The 21,596-nt window shown below is 36.1% G+C and overlaps 1 non-coding gene and 1 pseudogene across 1 annotated transcript; both read left to right on the top strand.

The window, feature by feature from the left end:
• Positions 1-2,288: 2,288 nt before the first annotated feature.
• On the top strand, positions 2,289-10,672 carry LOC21396876 (annotated as a pseudogene).
• A 10,176-nt stretch (positions 10,673-20,848) lies between these two features.
• Positions 20,849-20,940, top strand: LOC112093561. The gene has a single exon (XR_002903110.1). It is a non-coding gene; the product is annotated as a small nucleolar RNA snoR27 (small nucleolar RNA).
• Positions 20,941-21,596: the final 656 nt, after the last annotated feature.

Raw genomic sequence — 21,596 nt, 5'->3', positions numbered from 1 at the left:
TTATCATATCCCTGCCATATGACCTTTTTTTGGCTTTCGTCATTTGATACACTTTCTATGATTTAATGCCCTACATTATCATATTCGACTTTTATTACTGTTCTTCAGCCATTTCTTTTGGCATCCTATTCCTTTATTTGTTTACTTACATATATCTTTTTATTTGGTCAGATTCATTACTATGAAAATCCTTTATGTGTTTACTATTGTTCCCTTTGCTTTATTTACACTTGCTTCATTCATATTCAGTCTTTCATCCCTAAAACACATATAAACATCTATTTTTTATATCTTTTCAGGATAGAAATAAAACATTGTAACATAATAAAGTCCCATATTTTTTCATTTCTATAGGCGTGACCATTTATATAGGATATGTTCAAATAACATAAAACATATTGTGTACACTTATGTTATCACATTTCTCCTCTTCAAACTTTATTATAGTTATCATTACTATGTAAAATAACAAAACAAAAATATTCTAACATCCATGTTTTATTATTGCTCTTTTCTTCACTGTCCTCTCTCCTTTTTATTTTTATTTATTTATTTTTATTTTTATTTTTTTGTCCCCTTCCCGCCACTCCCCTTTTTTCCTTTGGTCTATTTATTGTCTCATTTTTTCACTTATCTATTTCAAATTTTCAGGCTAACCATCACTTGCCTCATAGTCATATTGTTGTATTGTTTACTCCTATCTGCATGTGCTCCCTTGATATTGCGTTGGAAAAAATATATTTACAGCCTTTGAGATATGATTAACAACTCCTATTCATAAATTTCTAATCATTAGGGTTGATACTAAATGTGGCAAATTGCTGTTTTTATTGAAATAGAATGCCTAAAAACTATTTCTTGCTCTTAGAGAATATATAAGAAATTACATATATAAGTTTATCATGTATTTTGCTTTGTAAATCACTGATTCCAACATATTAACCTTTTACACTATTCTTTCCTCACTCACATGCACGTACATGTAATTCACCTCAGTTTATTTTAGTTTCAAGAACATTTCTTTTGCTAATATATATATCTATAAATATTTATATATATGTATATATATACACACAAACTACTGTGGTAATGATGATAAACAGTTTTCATATGTGCAGTCCTCCATAATTTGTTCAAAAATCACCCTCACCATCTTTCTCCTCCCTCTATTGCCATTATTTATAAAAACATAAGAAACCATATCATTCAACACATTGTAAATGTACAGAAAGACAATTAATATTTCATACCCATTGTGATGCAATTTATCATTCACTATTCATTACTCACGCACATTTAGCAAATGACAAATAATGTCAGAAAATAATAGACTTCCATCTTTTTTCCTTCTTACCTTCATGATTGAGCAACCAACTTCCTTACTTTTTTATCAACTTCTCTATGCTCACGCTGTTCTATCTCTCTCTTTTTGTTCCATATTTATTATTTTTCCATTCATTATAGCTACTCTGTTGCTATATAGGTTTTTTTCTTTTTTTCCCCTTTTCTTCCTCCATTTATACCTAATATTCACCATAATGCAACTTAAAATTCACTATTCACTATTCATGCAGATTTACCAAATGATAAATAATGTGACAAAATAGTAGCCACGCATCTCTTTTCCTTCGTTTCTTCACATCCATCCGTTTGGTAAGGGGATTCATACCATGATTTGAATCATGGTTCATGATTCGCTACAGTATTTTCTCTTATAAAAAATACACGTTAATCGAAAATGATTCTAATCTTATAATTCTAATTTATAAACCAAACGTCATGCTCTTCACTTTTTTACGCACCTAGTTGCACTCACAGTTTTATCTCTCTTTTTCTTCTTTATTTGTTCTTTCACCATTTGTTATGCCTATTCTATTCCTATATAGGTTTGTCATTTCCTTTTCCATTTCTTCGTCCATAAATAATGTGACAAAATGGTAGCCTTCATACAAAATTATTACCCACGGCAAAGTATACAATTAAATGAAATTTCAGTTTCTTTTATAAAAACAATCTGAATAAATTTATTAAACACATTTTTAAAAATAATTCATAATATTGAAAACGTTTTCATACTCTTCCAAAAACAGACCCTGACCTTTCTCTTCCACAAAGGCTTCGTCTCGAGATTTCTTTTCCAAATCGCCATCACCGCATCCCCTAATCCAGGGTTTTTGGTGTTTCTGCAAAGAGCTCGATTTTCGATTCAGGTTTGTTAAGAATCTACGCCTTTTCTCTTTTCTGCAAATAAGTTCTTAGGGTTTTATGTTTTCGTATTGCAGTTCTGAATGTGGAGAAATCTAAGCGGTTGGACCGCGGTCAGAATCTTCGTGGCCGGAGACCGCGGCACCGGAAAATCCACCCTAATTGCCACCGCCGCTGCCAGGAGCTTCCAGGTGAATGTACCGCCGCTGCTTCCGCTGACGGTACTGCCGGAGCATTATTTCGGCGACTATGTTCCGTTAACCATTGTCGATTCTTCGTCTCGGTATGATTTTTATTTCTCCAAGTCAGTGATACTTTTGTTTTGCAAAAAGAATTCAGGAACTTGAAGTTCGCGATCTATTATAATATTTATTCCAACGTTTAGGGTTTAGTGCGGGGGGTGTGTGTGTGTGTGTATTTAATTTATATTTTTTTCGTTAACCAGTCCTGAAGATTTTGGTAAAGTTACTGAAGAATTGAAGCGGGATGATTCAGTTGTTCTTACTTACGCTAGCGATCAACCGCAGACGCTTGATGGATTGCGTACTTTCTGGCTTCCTAAACTTCGTGAACCTGAGGTTTCTTTTGTTTTTATTTCTGTTTTTTATATTCTTTGGTTCCATCAGCACAATTATCATGATGTGGAACTTCCAAAAAATATGATGAAACAAAACCTTGACCTATGTTACACAACAGAAATATAAGCTTATGGAACCGTATTTTCATATAGAGTTATGGTAACACTATGTTGCAGGTGAAGGTCCCAGTTATTGTTGTGGGTTGTAAACAAGATTTGAGAGATGAAAACCAGCAGTTTAGCCTGGGGCAAGTGATGTCACCAATAAAGCTACAGTTTCGGGAGATTGAAAATTACATAGGGTGTTCGGCATTGAGATATAGAGAGGTCTGTATAGATACTCTTCTTTGCGCGAGACCTTTTTTTTTTCTTGGTTAAAACACGCTAATCTTTCATGCTATCTAAACGTGCCACACTTGCAATCTTATGTGCATTTAGTCTATTAAGTTTTTAAATTGGAATTCTGGGTTCACTCCTTTATTCCTTTTCCATTGTGCCTCAGGTTCACTCTTTAACAGTAGCAACTGATCCAATATTATATATAACTTGCATATAGTTTTGCTGCTCAAGTACCTTGAGCAATTTCTTGCCACTATGGCTTTTACTTTGTAACTCTTACACTGTCAGTGTGTTGCATTTCATTTTGCAGACTCTTGAGCCTTTTTCCATGCATATGTACCTGTAATCCATCCAAGAGGCCCAGTATATGATGAAGAATCACAAAATCTGAGTCCTCGATTTGGATAAAGATGGAGCTCTAAGTGTTGCAGAAATCCATGATTACCACGTTAGTTTTTTATGTCAAGTTTTATAGTCTAGATTTCATTCTGTTGTGGCAATTCGTAATAACATCCCTAGCCTTAGAACAATTTTTCTTAGCTTGAGTTCATGATAATTTGTGTTTGACTCAAACAGTTTGAGATGAATGGAATTTCTAATTTTTTTTTCTATAAACAGTTTAAATGGTCCAATTGCTCTGTGCGGCTTTCCGCTATTGAGAGAGTCAAGAGGGAGGTGGAAAAAGATTTGCCCAGTGGAGTCAATGAGCGCGGGCTTACTTTCGCAGGATTCGTCCAATATCATAAAATTGTTATAACAAGGAACCGACTTGAATTGACTTGGACTGTCCTTAGAAAACTTGGATAGAATAATGATTTAGAACTTGCAGATAAACTCATTCCGTCTCCGTTGGAACTGACTCCTGATCAGGTAATAACTTATTGAGGAAAACTACAATTTGTCAGCCACATTTGCTGATCACGTTTTTATACGCTTCTACTGTTTGTTGATATTTCAATTTCATATTGAAGTGAAATGGAAGTGAATAATATCTTGACTAGTACCCTGTCAACATTATCAGTGCCTAATTTATTGAGTTTTATCTTTGTTTTTGTCTTATGGGTATGTTGGAGGCAATGCCAACATGGACTCTTCTGTCTCGCTTGCAATAACTGCTTTTGGACTTGCAAATATGATATATGAGGCATTATTATTTTTTTAAATTTTTTTCCCTCATGGGCATTGACAATCTTACTCGTATAAGCTATGGTAGAAATTTTAAGACGAGTCAGACCTATTTAAATTTTCTTCATGATGGTAGTTTTGTTTCTTTTATAACCACTACTTGGTATCTTTATCACCCATACTTCATTTTTCTAGTATTATTTATTTTATTTTATTTATCAATCTCTTCATGCATAACTCCGCCTATACGGTGATTCGTATAGCCAGTCCTAAGCCTGGATAAAGGAGGAAGGTTGCGGTAGGTTGACAACCAGCGTAAAAATATGTCACTCTACATGGATCTCTTCAAGCATATGAAATTTGTTAAAACTGCTTAATGTGCAGAGTGTGGAGCTGACTAATGAAGCCATTGAGTTCCTCAAAGGAATCTTTTACTTGTTTGACAAGGATGGGGTATGTCTTTTTCTAAATTTGTCCTAGCGTCTTTTGGTTATTTGGTGCAACAAGTTCTGTTCATTATTCTGTCCTGTTTCTTTTCATTTTAGTAGTTTGCTCAACTGTTTCTATCGTGACTGTATTCTGCTTTCCACCAGGATGAAGTACTCCAACCTCATGAACTAGACGAGCTATTTTCTTCTGCTCCAGAAAGGTAGTTAAAAAGTTGAAATCATTAGACTTAATTTCAAGTATTATTGGGATCTTTTACTTGATTTGTCTTACTTCACGCTTCTATTCTATGAGATATCCTGTTTGGCTTTTCTACAAGATTTGCTAGTTGACAGATTGGTTAATATCTTTTTGCTTATAATAAGTAACTTTAGTGGTCTTGTGCTTACCATCTTCGGGAGTTTGACATTTTTTCTCTTTTAAATGACAGTCCATTTAGGAAAGCTCCTTATGAGGATGCAACTGGGAGAAATGCAATTGGAGGGCTATCACTTGATGGATTCTTATCAGAGGTCTTACTTTTTCTTCCTTCATGTTGTCGCATCCCCTATCCCCGTGCATATATTGTATATTTATTTCTTTTTATGCCCTTTCGAGGGGTGATGAAGTTTTGTATATATTTTTGTATGAAACATTTAGTGTTGGAAGACGTTTTGACTATACATGAAATTGGTAGAACGCAAGACATTTAGCATGCATTTAAACATCATATTTGTCATCTCTCTCTATTAACAAGCGTCTTAAATTTCTGTTTTGCAGTGGGTGCTCATGACACTCCTAGATCCGGCTTTTATTATGAAGAATCTGATATACGTTGGGTATTCTGGTGATATTTCATCTACTATCTGTGTGACTAGGAAGCAACAATCAGAAAAAAATGTTTACCAATGCTTTGTTTTTGGCCATAAGAAGGCTGGAAAGTCTGCATTGCTCGACTCTTTTCTTGGAAGGTTGTCTTCTGAATGATTTTGATTGTGATTTCCAGCTAATCCAACTTTGTGATTGCTCGACTCTTTCTTGGAAGGTTGTCTTCCGAATGATTTTGATTGTGATTTCCAGCTAATCCAACTTTGTGAAGCAAGTAATAATAATTGTTGTTGTTGTTGTTTTTTTTTTTTTGTTTTTGTTTTTGTTTTTGTTTTTGTTTTTGTTTTTTTCTTTTGGGTAAGAGCAGGCCTTTCTCTTATACTTGCAAGCCAACCACAAAAGAGCGTTATGCAGTGACCACTGAATATTTCCAGGTAAATGCTGTTAGATTAATCATCTCATGTCTGGAAGTCTTGAATTATATATTATGAGTACTTATCATCTCGTTTGGTGTTCTGTGTACGTGGTTGTTTCTGGATGTGCTCGACTAAATTATCTAAGAACCGTTCATTCTGTTCCCTTGTATGTCATTATGCTTTAAATTGGAAATTTCAATTAGGTTTTTAACGCATCAGTTATTTGGTTTTAATTTGTATCTATGTTAATTTGTTTGCAGGGAAACAAAAAAACCATTGTGTTGAAAGAAATTCCTGAAGACAATCAAAAAATTCCTTTCAAACAAAGAATCCTTGGTTGCTTGTGATGTAGCAGTATTTGTGCATGACAGGTAAGCGAAGGCCTCGGTGGTCATTACATTTTATGATAATCTAGTTGATCGTGGGATCTTATTGTATTTTATGACATTTGCTGTGTACAAGAGTGAATCATTTTAGATGACAAGATCTAGGTCTTTTATGTTTTCTTTCTTTTTTTAATTGTCCTATTGAGGTCTCTGAACTGGCTCATTTTTTATTTGCTTTACAGTATAAGATAGATAGATTTTGGAAAAATCAAGATTATTGCCTTCTCGATGGTGTTTCAGAAATTTCTTGTCTTGTTGAAGATGCACTATATAATCTACACTGATATGACTTGCATCTTATTTGTGCATTGGTGCAAGCATATATACCGACAATGTAAAATTTTTGGGCAGATTTGATGTCTTTAAGGTCCGTTTAGTTCGCTGATTCGAGTTTTTAATTCGAGTTGAGATGTGATTTTATGTGAGAGCTTTTTACTGTAGCAAAAAAGTTAGATGTGATTGTTTGTGAGAGTTTTTTACTGTAGCAAAACTCGAATTTTAAACTCGAATCAGCGAAATGAACGGGGCCTTAATGAGCTTTGGCTTCTTGAGAGCATATGTTGGCATGTATAATCATGCTTTCTTACTTTTGTGTGTTGAAACTAATGTTGTATAACTTTAGTTACTTTTATGAATAGCTAAGATCCCTTTCTTTGCTACCAGTTCTGATGAATCATCAAGGAAGTTGTTGGTTGAAGTTGCTGATCGTGGTGAGGATACTGGATTTAAGTTGCCTTGCCTCATTGTTGCAGCTAAAAGTGATTTGGTTTCATTTCCATTGGCCACACAACATGCAACAATGGTATGTACTGTTTTGAACACATGTTTTCTATATTTATAGTCGAGGGTAATTGTTTTCAATGGCTTTGTACTCTCTGTCAGTTATATTGGATGTCATGATTTGTTTGTCTCTCTTCTTTTCTTGTGTGAAATCTAGTGACCTTTATTTCAATCTGGATTTCGCTTTTAGGTTAGTCAAGACATGGGCGCGGAAGCTCCTGTACCTGTTAGCGTAAAGATGTATGATTTTAATAACATATTCTGGAAGATCTTAAGTGCTGCCAAGCGCGAGCTTAATTTGAGTTAAAAAAAAAGCACCAGCGTCATTTTAGCATTCCTGAAATTAAAGCTGGGAGAACCCACTTCAGGTATGAATATGATGAATTTAATTATCAATCCTGATATGCAGGTTCCTTAGATCTTTAAGTGCTTCTTAAAGCGTCAATGATTAGTGTCAGTATCTATGAGAACTCTTGCGTATCTACGATTATGATTGGGTTTATGGTGATGAATATATTCATGCCTAGGAAGATCATGATTTGTGCTAGTATTTATGAGAACTCAGATGCATCTACGCTTTGAGGAATATTAAGGGACTGATGTGTGATTCTATATATTCATGGTGTGCCTTGTTATTATGAAACAACTGTTTGCATTGCATCTGCATTTAGGATCGTTAAGGTACTCACATATTGAGCATTGTTGCTCATTAGGATTTTGTCTAGCAGGAAATTTTAAAGCTAAAGTAGACTGAGTTGGGAAGCTGGTTAAAGTGGGTTGTGCATATGGGGCAAGACTAGTTATAACTAATGTCTTAAAATTGTGGGTTTTAAGAAAATTTTATTGCTCTTTTGACCCCGGATGTAAGTGAACTAATTTTTATGATGACAATTATGTAGTTGAATTATGGTGAATGGCGGCGGGGTGGGAGTGGGTATGCTTCCTAGGAAACCCCTCGACTGGTTTAGTCACCTTAGGGACTTGTGTATCTCCATGTGTGCATGGTTGTTGCTATCTTAAAGCAGCATATGTTTATAATATCTCGACTACAACTTGCTTGGCATTGATATGTTATTGCCTCGTCTCAAATTACTACGATTTAGCTAATCAACGTATTCCACCTCCTACATCTTCCAATTTATTGACGCCAGTCACTTGGCAGTTGACAGCGCAACAATGGCCTGGGCTGGCATTTCTTTCACTATATCCTTTTCGTTTTCCCCTTCCCCCCCCCCTGGATTCTACTATGAAACACTTTTTATCTCACAAACCATGTAAGATGCCTAAATCACTGCTATCAAAACAAAAATATGGTTCACTTACACCGACCTGTTCATCGACAACAACACATTATATTAAGAATTATATCAAAACAAGAATTTGCAAAAAAAAGAAAAAAAAAAAGAAAAAATAATGATAAATAAATAATAATTATATTAAGTGAAATGAAACAAAATAAATAGAAACAAATTGCACGCTATTTAAAAATGGTCAAAAGCTAACATTGAAGACAAGGATTGCGCTGCATTAAACAATTGCCCAAGAATCTAGATATGATAATGGAAGCGCTCTAACTAGCAGGAGCTACTTGTTTAACTTATATTTTAAAGTTGGAAAATAACTGTCCTGACATTTTTGCTATATATGGCTAGATGCATCTTTTCACTTTGTTGTGCGGGCTCACTTCTCAATTGTTACAGTACAATAGGAGGGAAATAGCATAATTTGAGGATAAAAAAAATTAGGGAAATTGGGCTGGGTGGCCCGTAGCTCACCCAGCCCATAATATTTGTCTGCAACTTTTCTAATTAGGCAAAATGGCCGTTACTTCCCCATTCTTTGTGATATCTTACCTTTCGATGTTTATCCCTTCCATTGTTCTCTTGAATCGCGTTTGGCTTATTGTGTTCTAGAGCTTCTTTTCACAGTTGATTGGGATTTGGAATACAAAAATGATGAATAAGTTTTGCTAGGTAGTTCTTGTGGCAGCCGTGAGGTTTGGAAAAAATAATTAAGTGTGCTACGGTTTGTAGTTTGTCTGGTAGCTAGAATAAGGAGATCGAAGGCTATTTCTATCTTTTAGGGTATATTTATTAGAAACGGCAGCCATTTAACTAAGAAAATAATGGACATACACTTAAAAAAACCGCTTACTACCGGCCATTTCTCTTCAAATCCAAGGAAATACCTAAGACTTCTTGGCCTAGTGGTACTAGGGCTCGAGTAGGGTGGGATTTAAGGGAGCAGTTGCCGGTTTAATCCTGTCTTGTATCAAACAAGAAACAAGAAAGAAATTAATAGCATAAGGTTTTGACAAGGATAGTCGATAGCGTAGTTTTGGTAATATCACCTGAGTGTTTGATAAACATTTAGAAGGATTTGGGATTAGGGACATGTCCAACATGCTTTAGGAGAAGTGGGAGATTGTTAGGGATGTCCTAAAAGTATATGATGTAACAAGACATTTTATTATTTATTTAATAAAATTGATCTTTTATTATTTTGTGTGTATTATTAAATACTTTATGAATATCATTGAACATTCTGCGATTATTTTTGTAACCTTAAATATTGTATATAAGTGTTATATATTGTTGACGGTGAAAATTTGTCAACAGAAATATAACAAGTTTTGAATCGGTTTACGTGAATCTTTAGATCAAAATTATGAAGAAAAACAATAAAAAAGCAAGAACACTCAAGAATTTTAGTGATTCACCCTTGATTTAAGAGCTATGTCCACTGTGAGGAGGAGAGAATTCACAATCTTTTCTGAGAGAATTACACGCTCTAATTGTTCTAAGTGAGACTTAGGGATTTTTAGTGAGACTTAGGGATTTTTTGACCTACAATCCCTTATTTATATCGTTGACTCTCACTCCTACTGGTTTCCCTATTTTATTTAGGGATACTTCCCTTATCTTTTGGGATAATTTCCCGAAAGATCATGATTACAATCAATCAAGACAATCTCATTGTTTAAATTCTGTATATTTGAATTAAAAATAGCAAATCTCGCATCTCCTCCGATTTGCGTAGATTTGACTTCACGAGTGCTTCTAGAGCCATCTTCGCCCATATTTGATATGGTCGACCTCACGCTGCCCTTCATCTTCTTGGAGCGGTCGACTTCTTGTATGTGGTGCATCTTTATTTTGCAGTCTGCCCCTAAGAAAATTGCCATCCTACATGGTGTCTAGGGCTAAGCTGTCATCGGTCATTTAATGCCTCTACTTATGACACGTGGACCCTACTCAATGCCTGATTTAGGGTTCAAGATTTTATCCTACAGCATTTGCCCTCTAGGTCGAGGCTTTTCTTTGAATTGCCTCGAGCTTTGACCATGTAGGGTTTGTGCCTTGACTCTCCTCCCCTGAGTTTGCTTATTGGCGAAGGAGCCTAGCCTTGAACCTCTAGGCAATGATGGCTCTGACGCGGAAGGTGCTCCTTGTGCAGAGCAACGGTCGCGTTGATCAAATCATCATTTCTGATGTCATTTCTCTGTTTTGAACAGATGGATCTGAGCCGTTGGATCGTGTCTCTTCAGTTTTCTTCCATAGTTCTTGTCGTTGGATCACGACTCTTTGTTTCCACCATCGGATGAACAGTTTTTCATCCGACGGTCTAGGGTTGAGGGTTCGTCCCTTTATAAATAGCGATTCCCGAATTGTTGGCCCAAGGTTGAATATTATCATGTTTTGATGATAACAAACACAATTTATTGTGTTACTAATGATTCTATTTTGAGTTGTGTATTTAGCACAATTTATATTATAAATCAACTCAAGAAGCATATTGTTAATCAACAATGTGGAATACAATGCAAATACATTCAAGCTTGAGAAATGCAATTAAATTGAAGAAGGAATTCAAGGCTTGAAGTGTTGAAATACCAAAGATCGAGCAAGCAAACAAAATCAAGCAAGATAAGTTTTAATAGGATTTTATCTCTTAGTTTGATTTTGATTTCATGCTATCAGTGATTAATCCTTGTTTAGGTTCATGCACACACTTACATCATGTTTTTTAAACATTAGACTTAATTAAGTACATAATAACATTTGGCTTAAAAATGTAATTTTGTTAAGGTTTGAGGCGAAATCAGTGCCAACCGGTCGACCTATATCGTATGGTGACAGAGCAGGCAAAATTCACCGGTCGTCCGGTGGTGCCTCAACCGGTCAACCGCTCCGGTCGACCGGTGCTGCTCAACGAGCATTTAATTTAACCGTTGAATAGTGAGAATTTCAAATTTTTCTCAACCGGTCCACCGCTCCGGTCAGTCGGTTTTGTGCAACGGGCAAAAATAGAACCGTTAGACAGTGAGTTTAAACCGGAAAAAAGTACTTTAATCTATTTAAGACATTCAAAGATCTAAAAATAAGCAAGAGAACATATTTAGACCTCCCAAATTCCCTAAAATTCAGTTAAAATTTCTCTAAAGTGCTTACATAATTATTATCCTCTCTAAATCCTTACTTGATTCTCTCACACATACTTGAGCCTAACTTGGATTCTTTTTTGATAGTGTGACCTCATCATCTTCTAGTCATTCTGATTGTATAAAACCTTTGTTAGGAGTGTAAAATTGAGTGCTTTACTATTAAATACTCTGTAATCCTTTGGTATTGAGCTTCTTTGTTGGTCGATCTCCGTAAAAAATCGACATTATATAAGAGGTTAGGGAAAGTTTTTTTTTGGAAAGAGCCTTGGGTAGAAAGATTCGTCGTCTTGTAAGAGTAGTGATCGTACCGGAAAGTCGATCGTATAGTGGAAGAGGTCGAGTTGCGGGATATCTCGGCGACAGTGGATGTAGGCAAATTTATTTATTAAGCCACTATAAATCTCATTTGTATTTTTGTTGATCGTATCTCTTTAATTTTCGCACTTTAATTTTTATATTTGATAATTGATATTGATTGAACTGATTTTTGGTGATAAGTTTATTGAACTTCTTGTGTTGTATTAGATTGATTCATCTTATGCACACCAAGTGTTTGTGTTATTGCATTAGCTTGCATTATTCTCTGCACATCAAGTATTAATAAAATTATTGTGTTGAATCGATTGTTAATATTTGTTTTAATCTTTCAATAATTGTATACATTTTAGAAGAATATTTAAAACCCAATTCACCATCCCTCTTAGGTAGCCTTACTTGGGACAATAATTGGTATCAGAGCAAGATTGCTCGAATTTATTTTTTTTTTAAAGATTTTACTCTTGAGCATGGCTATTCAAAATTCTCAAAACATGGAAGGCCACTCTACAAATAGACCTCATCTTTTTAATAGGGTTGACTACAATTATTTGAAAGTGAGAATGAGAATTTACTTGTAATCTATTGATTATGCCTTGTGGTGAATTGTTGAAAATTGTCCTTTTGTTCCAACAAAGAAAAGTGAAGTTAATTCTTAAGGATCTCAATGAATTTGATAAAAATGATGAAAGAAAATAATATTTGAATGTTAAAGCAATGAATATTTTATATTGTGCTCTAGATAAAAATGAATTTAATATGATCACTTCGTGTAAATCCGCACAAGCCATATGGCGCACTTTAGAGGTCGTTCATGAGGGTACAAACCAAGTTAAGAAAATTACGAGTAATCATCTTATTCGTGCATATGAAATGTTTGAAATGAAAGATGATGAATCAATTATCTCTATGTATACAAGATTCACCGACATTGTTACCAGTTTAAATTCTCTTGATAGACCATTCAAGGAAAGCGAATTAGTGAACAAAATCGTGAGGTCATTATCGAAGTCTTGGAGCGTCTAGAGAACTACCTTAGAGGAGATGAAAAATCTATCAATAATCTCACTCGCCGACTTGATCGGATCACTAATGATTCATGAACTCTCCCGGATAAAAGACAAGGAAGAAGAAGATAAGAAAAAGAAAGGAATACCGTTAAGAGTATCAATTCAAGAAGAAGAAGTTGATGAGCACGAGGAAGAACTTGACCAATTCGATAAGGAGATGATTTTTCTATTTGCTAAGAAGTATAAGAGATTCTACAACAAATTTAATCAAGGCATTCAAGGAGGAATGAAGAAAGGGGAGATAAAATAAAAAAGAATGAAATCATATGCTATGATTGGAAGAAGCCCGAATAGAAGATGACGGAGTGTCCACTCAAGAGGGGTAATAAGAAGAGCTTCAAAGGAGATGAACTCGGAAAATGGCCATGTTAAAACTCCTTTTAAATGGCCATGTTGATTAACAACGTAGAATACAATGCAAATACATTTAAGTTTGAGAATTGCAACAATATGCATCTCAGAAAATGCAAGTTCTATATCTTCATGTGAAAAAGGAATAATACTATTTTTATCAATATGAAGTTTAGAATTAGAGGTTACCTCATTATCATCAATGGCCATGAAGCACATGTTTGCTACTTCTTGCTCTTCATCATCGGATTCTCCGAGCTTTAATTCATCACATATTGTTCGGAGAGCCTTATTGAGTTCATCTCTTTTGGAGCTCTTCTTGTTACCCCTCTTGAGTGGACACTCCGTTCTTTTCTATTTGGACTTCTTGCAATCATAGTGCATATGATTTCATCATTTTTGATTTTATCTCCCCTTTCTTTATTCCTCCTTGAACTCTTGCTTTGATTAAATTTATTGTAGAGTTTCTTGTACTTCTTGGCAAATAGGGAGATCATCTCATTGTCGAGTTGATAAAGAAGTTCTTCTTCGTGCTCATCAACTTCTTAAATTGATGCTGTTAACGCTATTCCTTTCTTTTTCTTATATTCTTCTTCCTTGTCTTTTATCTGGGAGTTCATGAGTCATTAGTGATCCGATTAAATTGTCAAGTGAGATTGTTGATAGATTTTTCATCTCCTCCAAGGTAGTTCTCTTGACGCTCCAAGACGTCGATAATGACCTCACGATTTTGTTCACTAATTCGCTTTCCTTGAATGGTCTATCAAGAGAATTTAAACTGTTAATAATGTCGGTGAATTTTATATACATAGAGATAATTGATTCATCATCTTTCATTTCAAACATTTCATATGTACGAATAAGATGATTAATCTTAATTTCCTTAACTTGGTTTGTACCCTCATGAACTACCTTTAAAGTGCGTCATATGGCTTGTGCGGATTTACACGAAGTGATCTTATTATATTCATTTTTATCTAGAGCACAATACAAAGTATTCATGGCTTTAGCATTCAAAAATAATTTTCTTTTATTGTTTTCATCAAATTCACTGGGATCCTTAGGAATTAACTTATCTTCACTTTTCTTTGTTGGAACAAAAAGACCATTTTCAACAATTCGCCACAAGGCATAATCAATAGATTGCAAGTAAATTCTCATTCTCACTTCTCAATAATTGTAGTCAACCCCATTAAAAAGATGAGATCTATTTGTAGAGTGGCCTTCCATGTTTTGATAATTTTGAATAGCTATGCTCAAGAGTAAAATCTTTTTTTTTTTTTTAAAGAATTTCGAGCAACTTTACTCTGATACCGATTGTTGTCCCAAGTAAGGCTACCTAAGAGGGAGGGTGAATTGAGTTTTAAATATTCTTTTAAAATTTATACAATTATTGGAAGATTAAAATAAATATTGACAATCAATTTAACACAATAATTTTATCAAATACTTGATGTATAGAGAATAATGTAAACTTATGCAATAACACAAACACTTAGTGTGCATAAGATGAATCAATCTAATACAACACAAGTTCAATAAACTTATCACCAAGAATCAATTTAATCAATATCAATTATCAAATATAAAAATTAAAGTGTGGAAATTAAAGAGATATGATCAAGAAAAATGTAAATGAGATTTATAGTGGCTCGACAAATAAATTTGCCTACATCCACTGTTGCTGAGATATTCCGCCTCTTGACCTCTTCCTCTATACGATTGACTTTCCGGCACGATCACTCCTCTTACAAGAGGACGAATCTTTTTACCTTCGGCTTCTCCTAACCTCTTACACAATGTCGATTTTCTACGGTGATCAACCAACCAATACCAAAGTAAGGATTACATAGTGTTTAATAGTAAAACACTAAATTTTACACTCCTAACAAAGGTTTTTATCGGTAAATTAGGGATTAGAATAAGGAATAAGTGTAATCCGGGTATGATTAGCTGCACACCGGATATTAGGAAAGAAAAATATTAGAGGATAGTTGACTTTTCTATTTCCTTATTTTTACAGATTTTGTTCCTTAGTTTAGGGAATAGATTCGGCCTCCTTGGCCTATATAAACCATGTAGGTTTTTCTCTGAAATAAGACAGAAAGAATAAAGATTATTCTTCTCCTTGCTTAATTCTTACAGTTTTACACAATCAGAATATCTAGGAGATGATGATGTCACATTATCAAAAGAGAATCAAAGTTAGGCTCAAGTATATGTGAGAGAATCAAATAAGGATTTAGAGAAAATATTTATGTAAGTATTTTAGAGAAATTTTTATTGGATTTTAAGGAATTTGGGAGCTCTAAATATGTTCTCTTGCTTATTTTTGGGCTTTTGAAAGTCTTAAGTAGATGGAAGAAGTGTTTTTTTTCCGGTTTAAGCTCATTGTCTAACGGTCTTATTTTTGCCTGTTGCATAAAACCGGTCAATCGGAGTGGTGGACTAGTTGATGCAAATTTGAAATTTTTCGTTGTTCAACGGTCAAATTAAATGCTCGTTGAGTGGCACTGTTCGACCAGAGCAGTCGACTAGTTGAGGCACCACCGGTCGATCGGTGGATTTTGCGTGCTCTGTCACTGGACGATATAGGTCGACCGGTTTACATTGATTTCGCCTCAAACTTTCACAAAATTTCATTTTAAAGTTAAATGTCATTATGCACTTAATTTAGTCTCATGTTTAAAAAAAAATAATGTGAGTGTGTGCATAAGCTTAAACAATGATTAATTATTGATAACATGAAATCAAAATCAAATACAAGACTAAGAAGAGATAAAAACCTATTAAAACTTGTCTTGCTTGATTTTGTTTGCTTGCTCTTGATCTTTGGTATGTCAACACTTCAAGTCTTGAATTCATTCTTGAATTTAATTGTATTTCTCATGCTTGAATGTATTTGCATCGTATTCTACATTGTTGATCAACAATATGCTTCTTGAGTTGATTTATAATATCTATTATGCTAAGTACACGACTCAAAATAGAATCATTAGTAATACAATAAATTGTGTTTGTTATCCTTAAAACATGAGCATTTTCAACCTTGGGCCAACACATTTAACTCAGAAAAGCCGCTACAACTCTGCCAAAATCCCTCCAGAACCTTCAATCTCTTCCATTTTTGGAGCTTCGCCAAGGTTTTCTTCACCAAACTTCCGGATTCCATCACCCTCGATCTTTTGGTAAGTTTTCCTTCACAATACCTCTTGTTTTTCTGTGTTTGCCGAGTGTAAAAATCTTTTATTTCTGATTTGCTCCTGCACTAGCTTGCGTTGATTCCTGCATAAAAATGGTTAGAAATAGGAGAATAGGGACTAGAAAACTTACGTTTTGGTGTTTTTGCACTATTCTGAATGAATTTAGGAGTTTTTGACCAACTCGGGGAACTTTGTTGAGTTTTTGGGCTGTTTTGAATTCTCGTCGCTATGTTGAATATTTGACGCCCGGCTCTTTGAGGTTCTCTTTGGTTAAGTGTCAATGTGACGGTTACTCTGGAATTTGAAAGGCCGCGAGAACCCTTGCCTTCCTATTTCCAAAAAGCTTTGGGCGATCTTGAGGCTCTACATAGAAAGAAGAGGTCAGAATCGCGTGATAATTTGAATTAAGGAATATGCGAGGGATGTTGCTAGTAGAGCGCTTAGTCTCCCAAACGAAGTTTGGGCCCCTCGACACGTGGGCCTGCGGTCGCCGGGATGGAAGTCGAATCTGCCCCTAACCATAAAAATCATCAGTTTCCAAGCGTGGAACGACGAAAAAACTCCTTTTATTAGTGCACCTAATACAGGATTGGATCGCCCATGACTACCCAAAAAACACCACCCTTCGCTTCTTGCGACGTGACTTAACTTATATACATATAAAGCTTGTCCAGCGGCAGTTCCATATCAAAACGCTGGTGCCACAGGACCCACATCCCGGCAAAACAATACCAAAAGTTCAGTACCAGCTGGGTTTGAGAGATACCGTGGAGGTGGCAAAAATCCTTAACAAAAGGATGGACATGGAGAGTCATCCTCGCCAAGGTTTTAAAAGGCATAATCGGGCATCGAGGCGTTTTGCCTTTACGAGGCGAGGTGTAAGCCTCATGGTGCTTTGAGGCATAAGCCTCAAAAAATGCCTATAAAAAATTTAGGCAAAAAATAAAACTAACAAAAACTAAATCCATACTTAATAATCATCAAGAAATTTAGCCAATCATCCACATAAAGAGAGGTCTATTTCACTACTAGAAGCGTAAAAAAGACTAAATAATTATCAAATTCTAATATCATAAGGTTCATAATGCAATTCTAAAAGCCTAATCTGCCAACTCATCAATCATCATCACTACTAAGAGAAGAAGAGTTTGCCCGTGCGAGGAAGAAAGAGGAGGAGAGACGGCTATGCAAGTGGCTGGCTGCTTCTTTTGTTATTAGGGTTTTTTTCTTAGTCATTAAGGGCCTGGGTACTTTGGGCTTTTTAAAACTTTTGGGCCAAGATGCTAAAATAACCCACCAAAAGACCTTTTGCAGAGAGGTGGTCACCTCACTAACCACCTGAGGCGCCGCTCAAAGGCGTGCGCCTCTGGCGCTTTTTAAAACCATGATTGAGATATTGAATCTTTGTTTCAAAAAAAAAGGAAGATATTTAATTGTTGATCACTATTTGGTTGAGCGAAGAAAAGGGTGAGGAGAGAGAAACAATGTAATAGAAGGGAGGAGGCAGCCATTCTCTGATTTTTCTTTGGTTCTAGTCAACTCAGGCTTCCTTAAAAGTTTGGTCCCAACAATTAGGTTAAGAACTCAGAAAAACACTCAAAGTAAGAGGCGTAAGCCTCATGCGGCTCTTGAGGTGTAGCCCTGAGGCATGGGCCTCTCATGAATGAGGCGTAAGCCTCATTCCTACCCTCAAAGCTTACGCTTTGAGGCGTTTTTTCAGTGCCTCACCACAAGGCGTGCCTTGAGGTGTAAGCCTCAGGCGCTTTTAAAAACATTGATCCCCGCTGTGAATGACCTGGTGTAGACGGAGAGGTAACCAGGAGGGGGAGGCTTGCCTTGATGTTCAATATGTCCGTCCTTGTATGCCTGTAGGATGTCTCGGTTTTGAATCTTCAGCGCTGTAATGTCGGCGGTGATGGAGGGCCTGTCGGGGTTGCCACTCATCGTCGCCAATGGAACATCCACAAAAGAGGTGGAGTAACCTGAGACCCTGCCCCCCGCCTAGTAATAGTTGTGCCGAAGGGGATTCTCTATCGGCCTCCTCTCTAGGATCCACCGTGTATTCGTCAATCTCCTAGTATAGTCTCATCGTCCTTTGAAGAAGATTGTCTAGAGGTTCGGCGGCTGAAGGAGGATCTGACCTTTTTGGGCGCCATGGTTGCTTTTGTAAAGGACGAACCCAAGTTAGAACCCTATGAGTCGAGAGTGGGAAATGGGAAAGATTAGCTAAGCAGATGGTCCTAAGAGTGATTATCTAAAGGTAAAAGCTTAAAGGCTAATGGAACAACAAGGCAGTCGGATATTCAAACAAAGCGACGAGGATTCAAAACAACCCAGAAACAACAAAAACTCAATGTCTTAAGTTCCACTATTGTAGGGGCGTCGAATGGACCGTTATACAGTAGATATCTAGCTGGCATGTTTTTAATTCTTCAACCTTCTGTATACGGATCCCCATGTATCGTCCGTATGATCCCGATAGGCTCATGGTCATCATTGTTTCCATGCAACTCATGCAACGCTGGAAATTGGAAATATGAGTAACGCGGCTACTTTTTTTAAACTCACGTTAAGACCCATTTAGTATTAGTTTTTAAAATAATTTTGATTTGAGCATGAAAATAGAAATAAATTTTTTTTGAAAGTGTATCACACGATTAGCTTTTATCTACCATAACAAAAAATAAAAAAAATTATTATTTATATTAGATTATTTAGAAATTTAATGTTGTGTTAATAAAATCACCATTTTTGTTTTAATTTAGGTACTAAATTTAGTACAAATTTCATAATTATTTTCTCTACATCTATTTATTTAAAAATAAACTAATAATATCTAAGCTTTCATTTCTTTTGAGTTAAAGGACTTATCATGAGAATAAAATTACCTAATTGGGGTAATTATAAAAAGAGAAAATTTGATAGATTGGATTTAACCTTTAAAGGTATGATAGTAAAAACGATCGGGCATTAAGGCTTCTCTCCTTTTTTTCTTTGGTAATCGGGATTGTCTTCCTTTTATTCCCTCTTAATTGCCTTCTCTTTCTTCTTTCTTTAGCTCCTCTGCAATGGCGAACGGAGCTGTAAAAAGCCATTGTGGCCTTACATCTCTCGGCGTTAGTTCTTTTCTTGACTCTGACTCGTGAGTTGATAATGACGGAGAAGATGGATTTGAGCATACCCTCCATGGCGGTGGCCAACTCGACTCCCCATAAGGAGTCCGGCACGAGCGGCCTCCACCTCTCTTTGATGATTAGTGGACTAGTACTACTCCCTTTCGAATTTAAGGAGCTGTTCAAATGTTTTTTTGAGGGTTGGAATATGTTTTTCCTACACCTATTTTGATCTTCTGTTCCAAACAATATGGATGATCTTCAATATGTATCACTTTTTAACTCTGCTTTTTGAAGAACTCACACCGAACTTCCACCTCCTATATCTCGTCCTCAGCTGGACTTTGATTAGTTTACGAATTGGGTACCTCCATAGCGAGAGGCTTGGATGGTGCTGTGGATCGGTGAGTGAGAATGCTGGGGTGACCGAGCACGGTGTAGACTTGGGGTCCGAAATGGTGCCTGTGGGCTCGGTTCGTGAGGAAAACTCGGGTTAATGTGGACGAAGGTGGTGGGGGTGGAGGTTTGGGGTTCGAGGCGGTGCCTGAGGGCAGAGAAGTGTCGGCGAGTGAGAGGCTTGGATTGGTGAGTGAGAATGCAGGGGTGAGCGAGCATGGTGTAGACTCGGGTTCCGAAACGGTGCCTTTGGGCTCGGTTCACGGGGAAAACTCGGGTTCTGTACGCGAAGGTGGTGGGGGAGGAGGTTGGGGGTCCGAGGCGGTGCCTGAGGGCAGAGAAGTGTCGGCAATTGGGATGAACGGCAGCAATACTTGGCGGTTCCTTTCATTTCTGTCAATCCTTGTGAGTTACGTTCCATTACTCAGTTGGATTCCATTCATCACATGGATATCGGCGACTCCAGTTCTGCGTGGGCGATATCACGGATTCAACTTCGGAACATAGCTATACACAGCGGCGGCGATGCTTAGATCAGAGGTGGCAGAGGTGACAATGACGACAACGACCTCTTTGTTAGAGACGAAAACCTCGTGAAACGTCGACAAATAAGGTTTGTTTACTTTCTTAATTCTGAATGTTCTTTTGTAGGGTATGATGGGAGAAAAGTGTATGGTGCTTGAATGTTTGTTTGGTGGAATACAATGATAGTTTAGCCTCTTGGGGATTTCATTTATTTGAAGAACTTTATCCCTCAAATTCTGGTTTTTATTTGAAGATCTTTTCTGTTTTTTTTGTTTTTTTTGTTTTTTTTTGTTTTTTTTTGTTTTTGTTTATTTACTTGGTTTGCCCAGATGGGTTGCGGCCAATTTTTGTTGGATCGATAATGTTTTACAAAATACTGCGTTATCTATCTGCAATTTCTTTCAAGGAATTGAAGAAGAATATATGTTACTGAGATCTGATTACTGCTATGTATTTGTGGTTATTAGGAAGCTGGATCAAGCATGGACTACAAGCTGGCCGTGACAGATCATATAGGACTAGGAGAAACAGGGGAAATAGAAACAACAACAATAGCCATGGAGAGCATCACATGAGGAAATACTTGCCCCAATCTCAACTGACTAAACCTTAATGATTTGATATGTAATTTGTATTTTGTCCGACTTTGGTGACTTTGGTAACTGGGTACTGGTTTGCTATTTTGTATGAATTTGGTACTGGTTTGCTATTTTGTATGCCTATGGTACTGGTTTGCAGCCAAAAACTGTGATTATTTTTGTAATGGTTTGCAACCCAAATAGTTGTCCACGTTATATAGTGATGAAATTTGCTCCCCAGTTACTCTTATTTTGTACAGGTTTGCAGCGAATATTTTAATGATGAAAGTTGCACCCCAACTTGTCATATCTATTTTATTCAAGTTCGGATATGTAATGTACACACTAAATGCAGCCAAAAACTATAAAGCAAAGAAGTTCACATATAAAAAAGGAATCCATTACAACCAAAGTGATGAGAAATAAACACCAAGTACAACGTTATTTAATAGCAACCAAAATGACAAGAAAAGAATTCGCACACAATACCATCATTAGCAAGATTTTAATTGTCCCTTG

Source organism: Morus notabilis, unplaced genomic scaffold (genome assembly GCF_000414095.1).
Source record: "Morus notabilis unplaced genomic scaffold, ASM41409v2 Scaffold54, whole genome shotgun sequence".
In the NCBI taxonomy this organism is placed as follows: Eukaryota; Viridiplantae; Streptophyta; class Magnoliopsida; order Rosales; family Moraceae; genus Morus; species Morus notabilis.
Note: the sequence above shows the minus strand (reverse complement) of the source record. Positions and strands in the feature narration are given on the sequence as shown.